General features: G+C 37.0%; 1 non-coding gene across 1 annotated transcript; it reads left to right on the top strand.

The window, feature by feature from the left end:
- TRNAV-AAC (transfer RNA valine (anticodon AAC)) lies at positions 1 to 74 on the top strand. Its single transcript has one exon. It is a non-coding gene; the product is annotated as a tRNA-Val (tRNA).
- Positions 75 to 21,978: the final 21,904 nt, after the last annotated feature.

The following is a 21,978-nucleotide window of genomic DNA, read 5'->3' as shown; positions in this document are numbered from 1 at the left end:
GGTGTCGTGGTGTAGTTGGTTATCACGTCAGTCTAACACACTGAAGGTCTCCGGTTCAAGTCCGGGCGATGCCATAATTTTGATAATTTTTAATTTCCCTATTTCAATTTTAGGATTTAGTGTCTTTGTTTTTTGAGTGGAGATTGGATTGTTATTGGTTTAGGCTTTCAATTTAAACTATTCCAGGGGTGTCAATTTTCAACCCAAACCGTTAAAATCGGACCGGACCGGCCTGTTATAGCCCGAACCGATCCTTAATGGGCTGTAATTGGGCTGAGGACCCTCAGCCCGAACGGTTTTGGGCTGGCCCGGCCCAGCCCGTGTGCGGCCCCGTCAGCCCGTTAATCTTTTACAAATATAAATTAAAATATTAAATGTAATTTTTTTTTTGTATTGTTTAAATGTAATTAATGATCCTTGAATTTCGGTGTTTGAGACGTTGAGATTCGAGTTTGAGTAGTAGAGAGTTGAGTATTAACACGTTTAACAGTTTAAGTTTTAAGTTTTAAGTTTTTAATTTTTAAATTTCACTTAGTTTTATTATTTTAAAATTTAAAATTCTTAATTGATAACTCTTAAATCTTAAGTCTTAATCTTAATGGTTAACTTTTTAATTTTCAAATTTCATTTAGTTTATTATTTTAAAATTTAAAAGTCTTAATTGATAACTCTTAACTCTTACAAATTAAATTTCATTGGATGAAAATTGTGAGGTTGGTCTACACATGATAGAAAATCTAAATTCTTTATTTTTTGAGGGTGGAGGGTGGTTTGGATCAAGCTAATGCCATCACTTATCCTTGGATCTACTTGGAGTCTTCATCCTCTATCTTTTGTAGTTTTGTGTGTGAGAAATTAGAATTTGGAGTTGAGGAAAAAATAAAAATAAATTTCAATATTGATTTTTAATTTAGTCCAAACCGTTAGTCAACCCGAACCCAAACCGCACCAAACCGAAACCGCACCGAAACCGTTATCTTTTAAATGGGCTGGTTTGGGCTGGGGGTTTTTCAACCCGAAACCGTTAGGCCCGGCCCGAAACCGCTCTAAACCGCACCGTTGACACCCCTAGACTATTCTCATTTTCAACTTGATTCAGGATTGCATCTAAATATTTTCAGCAGAAGCAAGGTAAATTATCCAATAAGTATTTGGTTGGGTGTGACTCAAATTTCTTACTCTAGCTTGATTTGTTTTTCTCTTTGGTTTGAAGATTAACACGAATAGTTATCACACTCCATTACTTTTGTTTCTCTGCATGTGTACTTGAACGCACAAAGATGGCGAAACCAAATCTTTAACGAATTTTAGGTTCTTGTTCAACCGAGTGGATGGTCTAATGAATTAAATTGGGTGGTGAACCATTTTAGTGGAGATTCCATTATTCAAGCAAGGATATATTTTAACCATTTTAGTGGAGATTTAACCTCTTTTTTTGTTCAAAGAGATTTTATTTTGGAAGAGTGCTCAAAGAAGAAATGATACGAAGATCTTTCAACCACAGAGTGAACACATGCCCCAAAGTCGTGCTTCTTGACGACATAACCCTCCTAGTTGGGTTATCCGCTATTGAGTTTCCAACCTAAGAACATGCTCAAAAACACAAGACTCAAATCTAATCTTAAAATACTGTGTATGTATATCGTCTAATATGAGCCTAATTGAGATATGAGACGACCAGTGAGATTTAGAAAAAGGGTTGATAACTTCAATACAATCTAACTATAGTATAATCTTATCCAGCCCATTCTCAATCGCTTCAAATAACACTTTCCTAATTGCCAAAGCCTCCCCTTCCCTGCAGCTTCCTCCATTTATACCCTTTGGAAGGAGAGAGAATTTGCGGGTAACTGGTGGTGTAGAGCAGGCCCAGGGTGGTACAGCAGGTGCTTGGGAGGATTATTGCTTTGGTGCTCAATGCTTCATGGATGAGCAAAGATGTATTAAAATATTAATACAATATTCCACATAGGATGTGCTATTATTATTATCTTAAGATAATTTTGATCAATCTATGTGATCTTTGCTAGATTTAATCTTCCAGGGTGGAGGATACAGTTCACCATCAAGTCTTTTCATTAGGTAGGGTATTCCCGTCCCATGGTTTTTATTTGTAGCCCCTGTCGTTGCACTCTTGGGTGCCACCGCCTGATCGGGGATGGATCATAGTGAACACAGACAACTCCATGAAGGTAGGTCGAGGGGGTGGGGGGTATGGGGCGGCTAGTATGTTGTCTTCGCGGAGGCTGGGGGAACATCGGAGGTTAGTGTGCTTGCATGCTAGCCTCTTGGGGTAAGGTGTAGGCTTATAGAGGATGGCAGCAAGGGTATAATTGCGTGGAGGTGCAGACAGACTCTACTAGGGTGGTGTAGGTGGTTGAGAGGAAGGCTATTGCTCTTGTTACGTTCTATGGATATTGGAGGATGTCTGGGACTTATGTGTTGGGTTCGTCGAGTGTTCTATTGTTCATCAAGTGCAAGAGACGATTCGTTGGGCTAATCTCTTAGGTTCACTAGTAACGATGGATGAGGATATCTCTCGAATCCAACTTGTTTACTGAAGCAGTTGCAACATTTTGTTTGGGAAGAAATTCATAGAAGGCAATTCTTACTGGAATTTTATCCAGTCCACTTCCTATTTCCTTATCAGAATTGGACCATCCATTTCCTTGTAGATGTATGACATGTGTCCCAACATCACATAAAATGATTGAAATCCATTTATAAGTCACATCAACCTTGTAAATAATGTGACTTGTAAGTGGACCTCAACCTTTTGATGTAATGTTGGGACACATGTCACATATGACTAGGAAATGGACCAATCTACAAGTAAATGAATGGTCAATTTCCTTGTCAGAAATGGACAGAATAATGGTATGTTCTTACGCCTCTAGCTTTTTTGCTTTTCATCTTTGTAATTATCTACTAACACTATTATAATATATGGTATATCTCGACAGTTTCAAATGAAAAAGTATATATATTAACTAGGCCCCATAAGCATTCAGGTTCGGAAAGGACCCCTTTTGCTTTTGGCAAAGTTTTGGGATGTATTTAACAAAACTATAAAACCAACTAATGTTGTGGTGTAGTTGGTTATTGTCACACCTCACCCAGCCGGATCCAGTCATACCCGAATACCCATGGGGGTGATATACCGCAAGATTTAAGTTCAGTGACAATTCCATACAACATATGATACAGTATAATTAAATAGACAAAAATAAATCAAGTTCAAGTATTAAATTATCAACACTAAAATAAAAGTATAACAGTTGTCCAAAACTCCCAATCAAAAGCTAAAATCAGAGTTTTAAGAAGAAAAAAAAAGTCTAAAGTCTATAGTGGAAAATAATCTAAGGAAAAACTCTAAGGAAAGGTGACTTCATAGGAGCAATCCTAACACGAACAAAAAGCATCATGTGCTTCCACGTCTTCTCTGATTATGCCCTCCTGGCAACCACTTGACAAAGGATCCTCAATGAAAGTGGGGTCCTCATAACCTGTGGAGAAGTCTAAAGAACAAACAAAAATGAAGGAATGAGTTCACAGAACTCAGTTAACTAACATTCATGTCATACATTCATCCAATTTTCACATCACAATTTATAAGATAACCATGTAATTATAATATAAATAAAAAAATGCACGATGATGATATGATGTTCCTAACTCTATCATGTAGTCTCTATGGTAGACATGCATTAAGTGTAAAAACCAATCTCCTTTGGGCGGTCTCAGTCACTCTCCCTCAACAAGAGACGTATATTGGGTTCATCGTGGTTGTTGGGTAAAGTCTTATCGAGCCATGGTTGGGGTATAGATCACCATTCTCTCACATAATCGTTTAATATAAGATTTGACGCTTGTCAAGGATAATCCTAAGCCTAGTGCAAGGTCATACGATCTCGTACTACATATGATCCGGATATCTCCCCTCATGCCTAATGCCCTTTTGGTTTAATACCTTCCCACCTATGAATGGAATCCTCAACCAGAGGCATCTGTTGGATCCCATTCCTTAACTCAGCGGACATCCACATATAATAGACATGATGCTCTCCATGTCCTCTCACGAGTTGGTTACAGGTCTTGAGTGCCCAAGAGCCCTTATCTATTATATGCAACCCTACCTCTCTATGATGAAAGTGGGCCTGTTCGATACTCAGGAGCTAGCCACTAGCATCATGAGTTAACTAGCTTCAATACCCCTACCGGAAGTGTAGTAGTATTCATCAAAATTCCTAACCCAACACTTCTAGACACCTATCATTTATGTAAATTGGGTCTAAATGCATCCACATAAGATCACTAGAGTAATGGGCGAAGCCATAACCCTAGTTGAAAATACAAGGTAAGCGAAATAATATAATTCTTCCTCTTTCATCTCATACATTGTCATACCATTCTCATATCAATAATATAAGATTCATAAGTAAAGAGTAATGCCCAAACATTAAATCTTATCTTTCGTTCGTGTAAAGTCACACACAATCATATCATGATAGATAGAAAATTATAGCAATTTATAACGACAATAGAATTTAAAATAGCAACAATTAATTATGCAAAAGATGGTTAGTCATTCCTCACCTTTCACTTTGATCTTTTCTCCAAAGTCCAAAATTCACTCTCACAAGTTGGTGACTAAAAGATAAATAAACCTATTCATGCAAGAGGATTAATAAATATAAATTAGAAGTTAATTTGGGTTCAAAAGATATCCCAAGATTCCCACAAAAACACAATTTAAAAACTAGGTTCAAACTTGCCGTTTTAAACCTAATTCGGCAAAAAAGTCATTATTTCGCCACCGATTATAGTCAAATCGAAATGAAACTTTGAAAAAGTCTAATTGACAGCAAAAGGATCCTAAGGGTATTTTCAATTTGATCCAATTTGATCTAGATCAAAAAGCCCATTTGGCTCTCCTAAATCGCCCGTGGGTGTTTTAGAGAGTCAAAACATAAAATCTTTTGCAAGGATTTACACCAACAACTCTCATACAAAAGAACAACCTTAAACAAGAAATCAACAACAACCATTAAACCTAACATGCTCCCAATACCACAATCTCACCATTAGAGAGAAGAGAAATCCCCACAAAACTGTCTAAAGAGAAGGGTTTTTAAGAATTTTAACCTTTCTTAAAGTTCTCGCAATTATTCAAGTCACAAAGTACTATCGATTGGATGAGATCCACTCTTCTCCTTGGTTTCTCCCCTTCCCAAAGCCTCGGCCTCGTTCTAGCATTAAAAAATGTGTTAGAGGTGAGTTAAAACATAAAAATAGGGTCTAAAAACTCAGAATCCCGATTCTATCCCAAAGCTGGAAAAGGGATGGGGGGTTGGGGCAGTTGATCGGTCCAACCGAACGATCCATGGTTGGACCCCCATCCAAACTCTAAATTCGGTGATTTTTGGTTTGATGGAAAGGTCTTTCAATGATCTTCGTTTGGATACCTTAATCTCGTCAATTGGACTCTCCATCGCCAGTCTACAGACGTGCCATAATTGCCTTTTAATGCCATTGTGATTAATCTTTTCTGTTCTCTTAAAATCTATAAGAGTTGTCAAATCATCACAAGGATCATCCACAATCATTGGGTCCACTTTCGAACCTTCGGGCTAGACTCGAATGGTCCATAGTTGTTGCCAACTCAAGGCCTGGGTTCGTGGTCCTGAAATCATGGGTTAACGGGTTAGAAATCCAGAGGATTTCACAGTTATCATGTTAGTCTAACACGCTGAGGTTCTCTGGTTAGAGTCTGGGTGACACTGTAAGTATCACATTTATTTTCTTTTGATTTATAGCCCGTTGATTTGTTGTACATCGATTTTTAAAATTTTTTTTTTATAATTATCATATAAGAAAATGATATTAATAAATAATTGTCATATATAATTCATTAGTTTCCATGGGGAGCTAGGTACCTCTTATGTTGGTAGAGGTGTTAGTGCTACGAGCATTACTTGCCATATTGGTGAAAAATTCTAGGAGTGTTGGGGACTTATAATTACAAAACAAGGGACTAAAAGATGTAGACTTAATGTTTATCAAAATCGAGATTAGGTGGAAAGGCCATTGCTTCTTGGGTGGGGTATGAAAGATAAGAGCTGCCTCCACATCATTAAGCCAGATTTCTTGGATTAGATATGTGTTTGTGTTGGTGTATTCTATGTCATCCTTCATTGCTCGTATTAAAGCATCTAGTACATTCCTTTTTTCCTAAGTCCTTGCCTTAGCATAGATGATACGATCATGCTCCATAAGTTCTAAGCTCCAACCTGCTATATTTAGAGATTCATTATATACCCCTGCACACAATAATATAAGATAGTGAGTGCAAGATGTTGGTGTTGTAGAAAGACCAAGGTGGGGATCATGCATTGTAGGATTTAGATTTTGTTCATGAATGATGTTATATTCATCTCCATTAGCCAACTGGTAATATTTGTTATTATTTTATAGGGGTTGGGTTTAAGTTTGTTCATGATTACAATATTTCTTTCTACCCATATAAAATAACATGTAGTCACAAAGACAGAAAAGAACCACCAGAGTTTTTGCTTGTCTAATTGAAAATCAACTAGGAAATCCTTGCAGAGGTGCAAGATGGAATCTTGGGTTAGGTGTTCCATCCTCAACCCAAGTGGTCCTGCAGCCTAGATTATCTTGGTCCATTCGCAAGAGATGAAAACATGCTATAGAATCTCTGTCTTATCTCTGCACAATTCACAAAGATCATGCATCTCCATCCATTGAGATAATATAGATCTAACTGGTAACCCTACATTCATGAGACAACAAAAGAAATATTTGAGTTTGGGGTGAAGTGGTAATTATCAGAACATTGTCCACCATTGCTGGAACTCATTTGGCAATGTAGAGTATTTATGTTTTGTTAGTGTTTTTCCTACTAGTTTAGCAGAAAATTCACCGTTGGTAGAAATACATGAGAGCCATTTTTCATGAGAAGGATTGAAATTAATGTGGGAGATAGGGAAGTTTGAAAGATTGAAGTTTGAGAGATGCTCCTTGTTCATTGAGATATATTGTGACATTTGGGCAACAATGTTGTCTTGTGCCCACACGTTAGACAAGGGGTAGTTGTCTACTACCGTCAAGGTGTTGGGGAGCCAAGGGTTGTACCAGAAGGAAGTACCCATGCTATTCCCTACCTGTCAGGTAGCCATTTTTTTTCAACTTTGATAAGATGCAGCATAAACTTTGCTAGGGCCAAGATCCACTTTTGAGTTTGACCCTAGGATTGAAAAGACTTGAGTTGGGGAAGTATTTGGCCTTGAGAGTGACAGCCCAAAGAGAGGTGGGTTTAGTGAGAAGTTTCCAACCTTGTTTTAGTAGCAGGCCTTGGTTGATGTCTTCTATTTATTTGAATCCCAGTCCCCCTAAAGGTTTTGGCCTATAACATTTATCCCATGAGGTTAGAGACAATTGCTTTTTCTTGCCCAAGTTTCCCAGCCAGAATCTTTGGTAGAGAGAATAAATATGTTTGTAAATTGAATTTTGAGAAGTGAAAACATTGCATATGATAAAAGGATAAGGGCTATAAGACAAATTTGATGAGGACTTCTCTCCCGGCAAAGGGGAGGGTGGATGCCTTCCAGGATGCAAATTTGCTATTGATCTTGTTGAGAAGGAACTTGAGATTTTTTGATTTAGATCGTCCATGCGAAAAATTTGTCCCTAGGTACACTGCATCCTTTTTCATTTCTGAGATACCCAAGATCGACAGGATTTGGGTTTTCTGTTCATGGCCAACATTTCTACTAAAGAAAGCTCTGCTTTTTTCTAAATTGATTTCTTGTCCAATGATGTCAAAGAACAATTCCAAGGTAGCTCTTATTATTAGCACATCCTCCTTTTCATCTAGGCAAAGTAGGAAGGTGTCATCTGCAAAAAATAGGTGAGAAACTTTCGATGCGGCTTTTGCAATTTTAATGCCCTTGAACATGTTTAAAGCCCTATATTCATTAAGGAATCTTGAAAGTATCTCCATAATAAGAAGGAATAGTTACAGGCTGAGGGGGCAACCTTGTCAGATTCTCCTTGTCCAAGTAAACCATTGGAAGGGTTGACATTGATTTTGACAAAATGAGGCTGAGTTTATAAGCTTAGAGACAAGATCACACCAAATTTGGTCAAAACCTAGGAAAAAGAAGAGATCATGGATTACTTTCCGCTCAACTTGATCATACGCTTTAGACATGTCGAGTTTTAAAGCCACAAACTCTACCTTGCCTCTGGTTTTGTTCATGAAATGGAAGATTTCATGTGAAAGGAAAATATTTTCAGCAATTTGTCTTTTTGGCACAAAGGAACTTTGTAGAGGGGATATGATGTGATTAAAGATGGGTTTTAGGTGAAGGGCCAAAATTTTACCAAGAATTTTATAGGTGACATTGGAAAGGCTTATGGGTCTAAAGTCCGAGACAAGCCAATCATTGTCTCTTTTGGGTATGAAACATAGAAAAGTGTGGTTTGTTCCCCAAGGTAAGATGCGGTCAGTAAAAAAAACTAAGATAAATTGTTATATATCCTTGTGAATACAGTCCCAATGTTTCTGAAAGAAAAATGCATTGAACCGGTCCATTCCAGGTGCTTTGTAAGATCCAAGAGAAAACACTACCATTTTATTTCTTCAATGATAGGGAGAGTGTTTAGGGTAGAGGTTAAATCTTGATCATCCAAGGGGGGGGGGAGGCTTTGAATGAAAGAGATATCAAGAGGGTTTGACGAAAAGAAAATGTATTGCATGTACTCTATGAAAGTAGAGGCGATTGTATGTGGATCGGATAGGGTGAGACCATTATGATTAATCGATTCAATTAGAAGAAAATTAAAACAAGATCAATCAAACTGTTTATTGAGTTGAGTGCATTACATATTTATAGTAGAAGTAACATTTTCTCTGATATGGAAATATTATAGTCTACAAACAAATACATTTTATGATTCTTGCACACAATAAGATGTTCTTAATATTGAAAGATAAATTATAGCCCAAGATAGAAGGTGCATAGAATGGAAATATTGACTGCCAACATTGTGTGTTGAGATCACAGTAATCTTTAATTAAGATGGGAATGTGAATCACCAAGATTGCATGCTGAGGTGGTTGAGATCTTTAATTGGAAGTATTGTCTAATCGAGGGAGGGGGTGATGGATATCCATAATCAATATTATTTATAACACTCCCCCTTGGATGTCCATCGATAGATAATGTACCTCGTTAAAACCTTACTAAGAAAAAACCCTGTGGGAAAAAATTTTAGTGAAGAAAAAAGAGTATACAAATCAGAATAATACGTATCACTAGCTGCCTCATTAAAAACCTTACCAGGAAAACCCAATGGGATAAAACCTTGGTGAAGGGAAAAAGAGTGCAACACTTATTTTACTCCCCCTGATGATAAGATCATTAAATATCTTCGAGTTTACGCATCCTAATCTTATGTACTAGCTTTTCAAAAATTGAAGTAGGCAATGCCTTAGTAAATAAATCTGCCAAATTATCAATTGAAAGAAAATTGTTGATCATCGATTTCACCATTTCTTTGAAGATCATGAGTGAAGAAGAATTTTGGTGAAATATGTTTCGTTCTATCTCCTTTTATGTATTCTCCCTTCAATTGAGCTATACATGCAGTATTATCTTCATATAATACTGTTGAAATCCCTTTTTCCAATGGAAGACTGCATGTTTCCTGGATGTGTTGAGTCATTGATCTTAACCAAACGCATTCTCGCATTGCTTCATGAATCACTATTATCTTTGCATGACTTGAAAAAGTGGCAGTTATAATTTGTTTTGTTGAACGCTATGAAATAGATGTACTTCCACTTGTGAATAAATAACCTATTTGAGATTTAGCTTTGTGTGGATCAAAAAAATATCTAGCATCTGCATAACCAATAAGTTGATGTCCACATTTATTTGAATAAAATAATTCCATATGAATAGTTCCTCAAAGGTACCGAATGTATGTTTAATACCATTCTAGTGTCTTCGTGTTGGAGAAGAACTAAATCTTGCTAATAAACTTATAGAAAATGCTATATCTGGTCTTGTACTGTTAGCAAGATACTTTAATGCCACAATTGCACTGAGATATTGTACTTCATGACCAATAAGTTCTTCATTGTTTTCATGGGGTCAAAATAGATCTTTCTTTATGTCAAGTGATCTTACAACCATTGGGGTACTCAATGGATGTGCTTTATCTATATAAAATCGCTTTAAAATCTTTTGTGTATAAGTTGATTGATGAACATATATTCTGTTTGTTTAATGCTCAATCTGATAATCATTTTGGCAAATAGCTTCGAAACTTATAAAGTTTTTTTTTTTAAGACTTACTAAAAATAATGCATTATTTATAGCCAATATGATTTTGCATGTAATAATACATTAGCTCTTCCGAAGCCCTCAATCAATGTTGTACTATCAATTATTGTATGAACATTGGCTTCCGCATCATCAAATAAGAAAAATATATATAGTTTTTTTTCTCTTAGTATAATATGCATTGTAGTGCATTAGGTATATTCTTCATTAAAATGAGACATACATCAAAAGATATATAGAAAGTCAATAAAAAAAATTAGAAGGGAAAAATATTAAATTTAAGAAAACTAACATATGGGATGAGATTTGAGGGGAAAATAATTACAAACTAACATAATATCAATTTTATTTTCATTTAAACTCCAGTAACATATCTTCAAAGGAATTTGCAACATATAGGTGTGTAGTATCTGTGAAACCATCAAAATCATCCTCTTTATAGGCAAATTTGCTTAAGTATTATTATTTTGAAAAATTCAATTTATCTCTATATTATTTTCATTCCTTTAATTAAGGCTTGACAAAGCTTAACGAAACATTGTGGAGTACGACAGATACATGCCTAATGGCTTTCATACACATTGATAACAAATATTATTTTTACTCCTTGAAGAGTTATATTGAGAATCCTTATTATTCTCTTATTTATTTTCATCATAATGACGATAATTATTTCGTTTTTTGTTTCGTCCACTTTCACAGTCATGACCATAATTATAATTTTACATTCTTTCAGGCATATCATGAATTGCTGCATTTACTTCAGGGAATGGAACATAATCAATAAGTGAGCTTCATGACTTTTCATTAATAGTCCATTATTTTACTCAGCCACAAATAGGCATGATATCATTTAAAGTATTTCTTAAAACTCTTTTTCATGATATTGCTATTGTATTGTAATAGCACATATGAAGTATGAAAAGTTGGAAAATGTTTTTCTTTCCAGTAAGTATTATTCAATAATATTTTATCTACATAATTTCAATTGAGAATTAATTTTAAAAAATGCAAAACTGTATATATTTATAGTTTCAAATCTTGCAACTTCATGTGCATTTGCAGAACTGTATTCATTTACAATTTTAAATCTTACAACTTCAAGTGTATTTAACAATATTTGTGGTGCAAAACTAGTAACCACTATATACAATAAATAAAATCATTATGTTTAGATTGGTTAATGACAAAGCACAATTGTTAAGGCAACATAATATCTTATTATTTGTTTGATTATTAGATTCAATAAAACACATATTTTTTTTTATCACAATGCACTTACATTACAATATGAACAAAACAAATTGCTTGTTTACAGAAACACGCAAGGAGGTCGATCATCATTTTCTCCTTGGAATAGAAAGCACAGTGTCATACAGTCTGTCATCTTTCTTCTCAAAACACAATTACTTTGAGCGGAGTCGTACTGATAATGTGTTATAAAATAAAAAGAATATATTAGAGACAAAGAAGAAAACTAGAACAAGATCAATCAAACTATTCATTGAGTTGATGCATTACATATTAATAGTAGAAGTAGCATCTTCTCTGATAAGGAAATATCAGAGTCTATAAAGAAATACAATATATGATTCTTGCACACAATAAGATGTTCTTGATATAGAAAGATAAATTGCTGCCCAAGATAGAAGGTGCATAGAATGAAAATATTGACTACCAACATTTTGTGTTGAGATCACAATAATCTTCAATTAAGATGGGAATGTGAATCACCAAGATTGCATGCTGAGGTGGTTGAAATCTTCAATTGGAAGTATTGTCTATTGGAGGGTGATGGATATCCACAATTTATATTATTTATAACAATCTTGTTGTTTTGTTGATTTTTTTATTTTTTTCTATTTTCATTGATTCCATTTCAAATCATCATCAACATAGTGCCTAAAACATCAATTTTATGGTCAAACTACAATCACATGAAAACATTACCATCCATGATTGAGAGTACTCCCTATGATAAAATTATTTGAGGGGGGGGGGGGTTTGTGAATTTTCTATGGGTATTGAATTGTTATCAAATTTTCCTTGGGATTGATTAGTTTGGGTTTGGTATCAATTTAGTTTGGATAGATCATATTTTAATGGGTATAGAATTGGTGTGTTAAGTATCTTTTGAACAGAAGAAAAAAAGAAAAAGAAAAAAGGATTTTGGTGTGATTGTGTATAGTTTATTTATTTTATTTTATTTTTGGTAGAAGTATAATTTTTTTTCATCCTCTCTCCTTTTTTTTTTTGGTTATGAAAATCCATTTATTGAAAAAAGCCTGTGGAATTTGGCCTATTGTCGTGCATATTGCTCTTGGAACATAGTTGAAAGAACAAGAGAAAAAAAGTTGAATATAGCTCCCTAATATCCTCCACAAGAGGAGCTAATTTGAGGGGAGGGGGCTGTTTACATTATATTGGACAAGTGATTTACAATCTGACTCGACCATGAGGTGATTAGAGTCTTTTGAAAGTGTGAAAATCAATCCAACTCTCATAGCTAATGCTTCTCCTTCCTCCACCGAGCTGCACAACAACGGTTCTAATACTGCCGGCGGAATTTCTCCTTTATGATTCCTAAGTACATAGACAACACGTCCTTTGCCAGTTTCTTTGCACCAAGACACATTTGAGTTTAACTTCACTTTACCCTAAGGCGGAGGCTCCCATTGTTGTTGATTTCCCCGGTTCTGAGCATTGTCTACCACTTCTCTCTCTCCTGTCTTCTTTGCTTCCTCAAATTTAGCATGGGCTCTGTGGGCTGCCTCAACAATTTCTTTTGGGGTAGTTTGTTTTTCCCCAAAGATCCTTTCATTTCTTGCAATCCGTAGATGCAAAACAATAAAGGAACATAAGCTGACTACTGATTTGCTCACCTCCTTACTTTTTTCTTTAATCTTGCTCCAATTCTTTATCCATTCTGTTACTAAGGGTGACTCTTCAGGTGGAATGTATATAATTAAGCTACTGAACCATACCTATTTTGCAATCGGACACTCAAAAAAAAAAAAAAAAAAAGGTCCATAGTTTCAAGGCTGCACTCACATTGCAAACACAAAGGATCAACTTGAATTTGCCTTCTAGCTAGCTCTTCACCTGTTGTTGCACCTCTTGCACACGCTTTCCGCAGGAAGTTCCTAATCTTTGGCAGCGTATGGCAACTCCAAATGTTATTCCAAACCTCATCCTTAACCTGTCTTCTTCTTCTAGATGTGCTTGGCTGATCTTGTACTTTTCCTCCTCGAGATTATTTAATAGGTGATATGCTGATTTGCTTGAGAACCCCATTTTTTGCTGCCCCCCACACTAATTGATCACTTCTATGAAATATGTCAATGTAATACCTTGTATAGCTTTGCTTGCCTCCTGAGAAAAGAGTGAGTTCAATAGATCAACCCTCCAACATTTATGATCCTGATCAATCATTTTAGAGACATGTTCAATGTACATCTAGATGTCCACTTAACTTCCAAAGAGACTTTTCCCCCTTCCGTTGGTATCCATGGGTCATCCCACACCTTGATGTTTGCACCATCTCCCACCTCCATCTTAGACCTTTTAAGAGTATATTTATTGCTTGGACAATCCCTCTCCACACCATGAAGGGTTTCCACCCAACCTTGCCAATAAGAAGTTTGAGATTTGATAGTTGATCCCTTTCATCAATTGATTCCAATTTGACTATGGGTTTTGAAGAAGTTTCTATGCCCACTTCATCAATAAAGCCATGTTTTGTAATTTTGGGTTTCTGAAACCCAAACCCCCTTTTTCCTTTGACTTGCTAAGCCTCTCCTAGATCACCCAATGGATTTATTCATTCCTTCCTTATCTCCCCAAAAAATAATTGGCAGCCTTTTGTCTTGCTTTCTTGAAATGAAGAAAGGCTATCCTAAATATCCTAAAAAGTTTGTGCTTTATCTCTCCCAATGATTGTGGGAAGTCCCAATTTTGTGTGTGTGTGTGTGGGGGGGGGGGGGCGTACTTTATCTTTTAGCACACAAGAGAACCACCTTTCGAAACAGGGAGGGGAATTGGCTCTGAACAACAATGATGATTTTGATAAATTCACCGATTGCCCACTCGCATCACAGGATTTTTCCAGACATTCCTTCAAATTGAATATTGCATCAAGTTTCCACTAGGAAAAAAGACAATCATTTGAAAATAACATGTGAGTTAAGGCCATACCTCTATTTTTGGTTCTCATCCCCTCAACTTGACCTTCCTCCTCAGCATCCCGAATAGTAGCAGATAGATCTTGGGTGCATAGAATGAAAATGAAAGGGGAGGGACAGTATCCTTGTTGCACTCCCCTCGATGGCTTGAGATACCCTTTTGTGAAATCCCCTATGATCCTAACTCGAACCCTTATTGTAGATCCGAGAACTCGAAATGCAAGTAGAAGGCAACTGTGGGCCATCCAATTAGAGATCATTGGATTGGAACATAAACCAATAGAGTGGATGGTGATGACATTGAAGTAGGAGTTTTATGGAAGTTCAGAAGAAGATCTAACTTGAACATTGACGGATATGGAAAGTGGATCAAGAGTTCATTAGCGACACTTTTGGAAGGTCTCATAGATCAAATAAGACCTCCCCTAGGTGTGGATTAAGTGTTGAAGCAGAGCTAAGGGAAGAACCACTCTTGAAACCATTCTTGGATTAGTTCCAGGGGTATGGGTCTCCCTGAGTGACCCTACCCAGGCGACCCATATTGGTGCCTGCGAGTAAAAAGGGCAGTTTTGGGTTTTTAGTGATTCAGACCCCTATTTAATCAATTCTTCAACTTAAAACGTGTTATTTCACTCCTAAGTTGTTAGAGAGTTCATTGCAAAGAGGGAGAATATTGCGGGGATCATTTGAAGAACCTTCTGTTCACCAACTGAGTTTTTCATAAGGTTAGTATATTCTTTCTCCTTCGAGTTATCTCCTTTTGATTATTTGTCGTTAGTGGATCCTTGTGGAGAGATCCCAAATTAAAAGAGACCTAAACCCTCTCTTTGTTAGTGCTCTAGAGTGATCCCTCAATCACTTTATTCTATCTTTTCTTTTTGGATAGATTTCAAAGAAGACCTACTTGTGATTCGCTAGGTTTTCGATTCAATTTGAGTTTTTGATTGTTTTCTATTGATAGATCTTATTCTTAGGTGTTTTTAGAACTTTCTTTCCATTCTACAAGTAAATCCCGTAGCCAACAGAGTGTTGGATTAGATTCTATTCATACTTAGACATGGGTCTCCTCGACATTTCAAATGAGTCACCATTATGATATGGTGCTTAGGTTTTTTTTTTCTCCCTTTTTTTTCTTGTTTTTCTCCGTCTCTCTTCTTCTTCTTCTTCTTCTCCCCCCACCCCTCCCCTTTTTTTTTTTGGGGGGGGGGGGGGGGGGTAACTAGACATTCATTCAAAAGAGATCTATTGGTAGTTTAGAAGCCAGAGAATTCTGCATAGGATGAATCAAGCCTAATGTGTAAGATATCAGCCATGTTATTAATCTTCTTAAGAACATAAGTAAAGATGTAGTTAGAGTGAGGACTATATGCTACTTTTATATCTTCAATAAGATAGGAAATTCAACTAAATCCAAGGATGGGTGTGGAGGTAGCTATGAAGCTAGAGAGTTTTGCATAGGATGAACCATCCCTAATGTGTAAGAGAGTCAGCCATGCTATTGATCTTCTGAAAAATGACCATGCTTATAATTACTAAAGGAGTAAGGGGGGGGGGGGGGAGAAAAGGAATAATAGAAGTATATAACAAGTATAAAAATATTGAACCTAGATAAAGTGGAAGAATGAAAGAAATATGATTGAAAAGAACATTCATTGAACTTGGTAAGTAGTTAATCCGATGGATACACTCCTTTAGTTTTAGTTCGAAATTTACACGGAAGCTTTTTTGCTTCCAAGGTTCTTTTATGATCCAACCTTTTCTTTCTTCTTGTTCTTCTACTGAAACAATAGATCTTGTATTTTGTGAGTTTCCTAAAATCGAAATGGAATTGATTCAAAATAGTGGTAGTGATATTTACAAATAACATAACAAATTAGATACTAATAAATACAAACAAAGAAATCCATGAAAATAGATTCCTCTTATGAATCAATGGGTTGAGGGTTTGGTAGTTTCTATACAATTGAACATGAGCAATAAAATATATTGTTTAACAGAAATTTTGTGAAAAAAAATGAAAGAGAAAGGACAACATAAGCATAATCAGATGTTGAATGGAAAAATGATTCACTAATAATGTTAAAAAAAATATGGTAGAGATAATGAGTTTGTGTAAAGAAATATATCGTTTAACAAAAATTTTGTTAAAAAGATGAAAAAGATAAGGACACAATAATTCACCAGTCAGACCTTTTGAACTTTGTTTCTTCCTTCTCCTTTGCTACCCTACCCTGGGTTACCAACCATACTTTGCTTGCTTTTATTCCCCAAAAAGATAATGAAATCTTTGAAATTGATTACAGACCGATTAGTTTGTGAAATGTTCCCTACAAAATTCTAACCAAAATCCTTACCCAAAGGCTCAAACCCATCCTTCCCATCCTTGTTTCCCCATTGCAAGGAGCGGGTGTCCCAAGCCAACAAATTACTGAAAACATCTTTTTGGCACATGAAAAATTTCATTTCAAGAGTCAGACTAGGGGCAACCTTGGATATGTGGCTTTGAAGCTAGATATGTGTAAAGCCTATGACAGGGTGGAGTAGAAGATCATCAATGACCTCTTTTCTGTTATAGGTTTTAATCAACATTGGTGCAAGTTAATATATGAACTCATAAGTACAACATCTTTTTTAGTCAAGCTAAATGGAAGTCTGTACAATTAGTTCACTGCTACTAGGGGTCTGTGACAAGGATGCCCACTTAGCCCCTATCTGTTCCTTCTCATCATGGAAATATTGTCTAGACTTTTAAATGAATACAGGACCATGAACATGTTTAAAGGTATTGAGATTGTTAGGGAAGCACTAGAAATCTCTCACTTGTTCTTTGCTGATGATACCTTTCTCTTTTGTCCAGCAGAGAAAGAAGACATTTTAACCATCAAAGCTGCCCTCAACCTCTTCTCTGATATAACATGACAACAAGTCAACTATGAGAAAAGTGGAGCCTTCTTTGGTTGTAATGTGAATCACCAACTGAAATCCCAAATGTTATCAAATTTTGGTGTTTTTGAAATGAAGAAATATGATGTTTCCAAGGAAGATCAAGAACAAAAAAATATAAGCTTCTTATTGAATAAAATTAAAAATCGCTTTGCGACTTGGATGGCTTCAAATTGGTCCTTTGCTAGCCGAGAAGTCCTCATCAAATCAGTTCTACAACCCTTATCCATATACCAAATGCAATGCTCCAATTCCCACTCACTTTGAGTAAACAAATTGATTCCCTTTGCCAAAAGTTTTGGCTAGGTAATCTTGTTAAGAGCAAGCAAGTTCTCATTTCTTGGGACAAATGTTGTTGACCAAGGCATCAAGGTGGTCTAGGATTTAAGAAAATGGAGGACATCAATAGTGCTCTTTTGTTAAAGTGTGGCTGGAAGCTAATTAGTCATCCACACTCTTAATGGCCTATACTATAAAGGCTAAACGTTTTCTCCACTGTAGTATTTTCAATCCCAAAGTTAGAATGAAACGTGGATCTTGGCCTTGGAAAATTATGTGCAGCATTATCCCCTTTTGGAAGTATGGTTAGAAGACAGGTGGGTAACGGTAAGGATACTTCCTTTTGGTTTGACCCATGGCAACCCAATGCAAAAAGTGTTGTCAGGGAAGATCCAAACATTGATGTTTGGTCACCAAACATCACTGTGGCAGAAATGCTACTCAACATTCAAATGACTAGGGAGTATCTCTCCAACTTTAACCTCTCTAATTCTTTGTGTGATCACTTATAGCATAAACGTTCTAACGAGGTGTGTCTCTTCTTTCAGTAAATGGTGAGTTCTTAGCCAAGTTGGCGGGGCAAGCGCTGATGAAAAACAAATACCACACATCTTAAAACACTTTCACTTTGTGGTAGAATTTTTTTCTGGAAATTACCACTACATTTGAAACTTAAATCTTTCTTTTGGTGTCTCATGAATGCAAGACTACCAATTAGATCTACTTTATCTCAATGGACAAAGATGCACAATTCATGTGAACTATGAGGAGATAAGATAGAAACTCTCTGAAATGTATTCATATCATGCGAATGGACAAAGAGAATTTGGTGGCGAGAACGCTAAGACTCAGAATGAAACTCTTTTCCCAACAATCAATCTTACACCTGTGTAATGCTATTCTAGTTAATTTTCAACTAGATGGACAAACAACCTAGTGGTTCTTTTCTATATTTGTGATAACATGCTACTTTGTATGGGCGGAAAGAAATTCGGTGATTTACACAAACCCAACCCTCATAAGGTGCTGTTAGATAGAAATAAATGGCCTTTTGAACTTGACATAAAACTTGAAAAAACTCTTGTCCATGTAATGGCTCATGAACCATCAGGAATATCTAAATATCCACTCACCTATTCTATCATGTGTAGGGGCTCATAGGGAACTTCTAAATAGCACCGGTTGGAGTGTGAGGCTGATAGAAGATGGGAAATGAAGTTTCTTTTTGCAGGGACACTATCTTAAGGAAATGTAATGGAAGCTTTGCTAATGGTGATCATGGAAAGGACACACCAATGTTCGAGGCATAACAAACATTTCTAAGAAGTTTGGTGCAATGAACCAGAAGCACTTGGAGACCTAACCAAAGCCTATCAAATGCATTGGCCACTACATTCAATTCCAACCATGGTGGACCTTGAGGCAAAATTACCTTCTGTCACTTTTTGTACTTTAAATCCCCCACACTACTTTCACCAATATTGCACTTGAAGTAGCTACAAACTGAAGTACTAGCAGATATACTACTCGTTGTAAGGACCTAAAATCCATTATAGCAGTGGAAAACAGAAGTACCTGTTTTGGATGATTCTAATGTTATTTCTCTATTTCTCATTAAAAAAAGAAAAAGTGGTCAGAATGTTTAAGATTATCAAAAACATTTATGTTGGAGGAAATAGATACAGAGTTTAATAAAAAGAGAGACACTTGCAAATAACAAAAAGAGAGAATTTGTGAGCAGCGGGCCAAAATAAGATGGACAGCGAAACTTCAAAGCAAAACCCCTTTTCTTCTTCTCCTTCTTTTGTTTACCTCTGTCCGCCCTGCGTTATCACCTGCAATCATGAGTAATCCCCCTCCCTGAGAGGCGTCGAGCTGGGCTTGTTAGGGATAATGGATGCACAACTACGAACGGAGAAGAACACAAGCAAAGCACACAAGGGAAATTTAACATGTTTCGGCAAAACCATGCCTACTTCCACCAGAGAGAAAAAGAGTTTCACTATTTCCAGGAAACCTCACATCACTCTCACACCCACAAAGTGCTACCCCTTTGCTTGCCCTCAATCCTTGTCAGGATGGGTACCCCAATCCCCTACAGGGATTGATTCCCCAATCTCCTACAGAGATTGATGCCTATAGGTTATCCCACAGAGACTATTTATAGGGAAATCTAAAACCCTAATCCCAATGTAATTACATGTTTAACCTAGTACTAGTAATTGACCCAAACCCTGTTTCAATTACAAATACAACCAAAACCATAATTTCAAGGGCCCACAGAATACAAGACACCCAAACCTAACAATCTCCACCTTGGCTTGAATTCTGCAAGCCACCTTGAAGAAAACCGTTGATGATGTCTCTCTGCAATCACCCGTCTCTGTGTATCCACCACACCTTACCGCATGGCCCACATCCCCTCTAGGGATGCTTTTGTTACCGCCAAAACTAAACTAGCATGGCGCACACCTTCACTTGAGGTGTCCTGTACAGCTCATCGCCGCTATACACGCATGACCCACATCCCCTCCAGGAATGCTTTTGTTACTGCCATCACTAAACCAGCATGGCACACACCCCCACCCTGGGTGTCCCGTATAGCTCATTGCCGCTATACACGCATGACCCACATCCCCTCCAGGAATGCTTTGTTACTGTCATCACTAAACCATCATGGCGCACCCCCCACCTAGGGTGTCCCGTACAGCTCATCGCCGCTATACATGCATGACCCACATCCCCTCCAGGAATGCTTTTGTTACCGCCATCACTAAACCAGCATGGCACACACCCCCACCTGTGGTGTCTCGTACAGCTCATCACTGCTATACATCGTGACATGGCTCCATCTCTCCTGTCAACACCGGCTCCGAGAGATCACTGCCACTCACCAAATCCAAAGCGAAAGTCACTCGCTTCTTTTCAAATTTGCCCTTGTTTTGCGCCTGAACAACCTGTAAATTCTGTCTACCTATACCCCTTGCCAAAGTGTCAACTGGAGCTCCACCTGTTTCAAAACTCCCTGCAAGCCTGTACTGTTTTCCTGATCTGTAGCTTTCGTACCCATAATCAACTGAAAGAACCTCACCATTGATTTCCATATGAACTCACAAAATCAATACCAACAAGCTAAATCTCCTCGATCCGTCACTTCCACTGAGTCTGGAACGCCCAAAAACCTTAGGAACACTTAACTCCGTACAAAAAACCTTTACACAAAATCCTGTGGAAACAGTTTGTACTGTATGATCCGATAACACAAAAAAACAAAAAAACTTCTTCTTTTTTTCCGTCTTTTTCACCGCCACCGAATTTTTTTTTCTCACGGTCCTTCTTCCACTCATGTCTCTCTTCCACGTTCCAACTTCCAACTCCACTTTTGCAATTTTTTTTTTAAACCAATGTAACGATCATTACATTAAAAACAGGTTAAAAAACAACTTAAAAAAAAACCTCTTCTTCTTCACGGTAGACCCACTGCTTCACATTTTTTCTTCTTCTTCTTCTTCTTCTTCTTTGATCCAATCCGTTCAAAGCCTAAGAAATAAATAAAAAAAGATAAAAAAAACTTCACGAATCTAGATCCAGAATCGTACCTTCAATCAATCCTTCGAAGCCTTTCGTTCTCCTGGCACCTATCATCTCCTTTCTGGATCTTCGCACACCTCCGGCGACGATCCACCAAATCTCGCTCTAATACCACTTGTTAGGGATAATGGATGCACAACTACGAACAGAGAATAACACAAGCGAAGCACACAAGTGAGATTTAACGTGGTTCGGCAAAACCATGCCTACGTCCACCAGAGAGAAAAAGAGTTTCACTATTTCCAGGAAACCTCACACCACTCTCACACCCACAAAGTGCTACCCTTTGCTTGCCCTCAATCCTTATTAGGATGGGTACCCCAATCCCCTACAGGGATTGATTCCCCAATCTCCTATAGAGATTGATGCCTATAAGTTATCCCATAGAGACTATTTATAGGGAAATCTAAAACCCTAATCCCAATGTAATTACAAGTTTAACCCAGTACTAGTAATTGACCCAAACCCTGTTTCAATTACAAATACAACCAAAACAATAATTACATGGGCCCACAGAATACAAGACACCCAAACCTAATGGGGCTGACATCAACCCTGAGCAACGGGCCTTCTGAGCACAGATCCTACGGCTTCAAGAACATATATGTCCC

Source organism: Hakea prostrata, chromosome 2 (genome assembly GCF_041222555.1).
Source record: "Hakea prostrata isolate BN-2017 chromosome 2, UWA_Hpros_2, whole genome shotgun sequence".
NCBI lineage: Eukaryota > Viridiplantae > Streptophyta > Magnoliopsida > Proteales > Proteaceae > Hakea > Hakea prostrata.
Note: the sequence above shows the minus strand (reverse complement) of the source record. Positions and strands in the feature narration are given on the sequence as shown.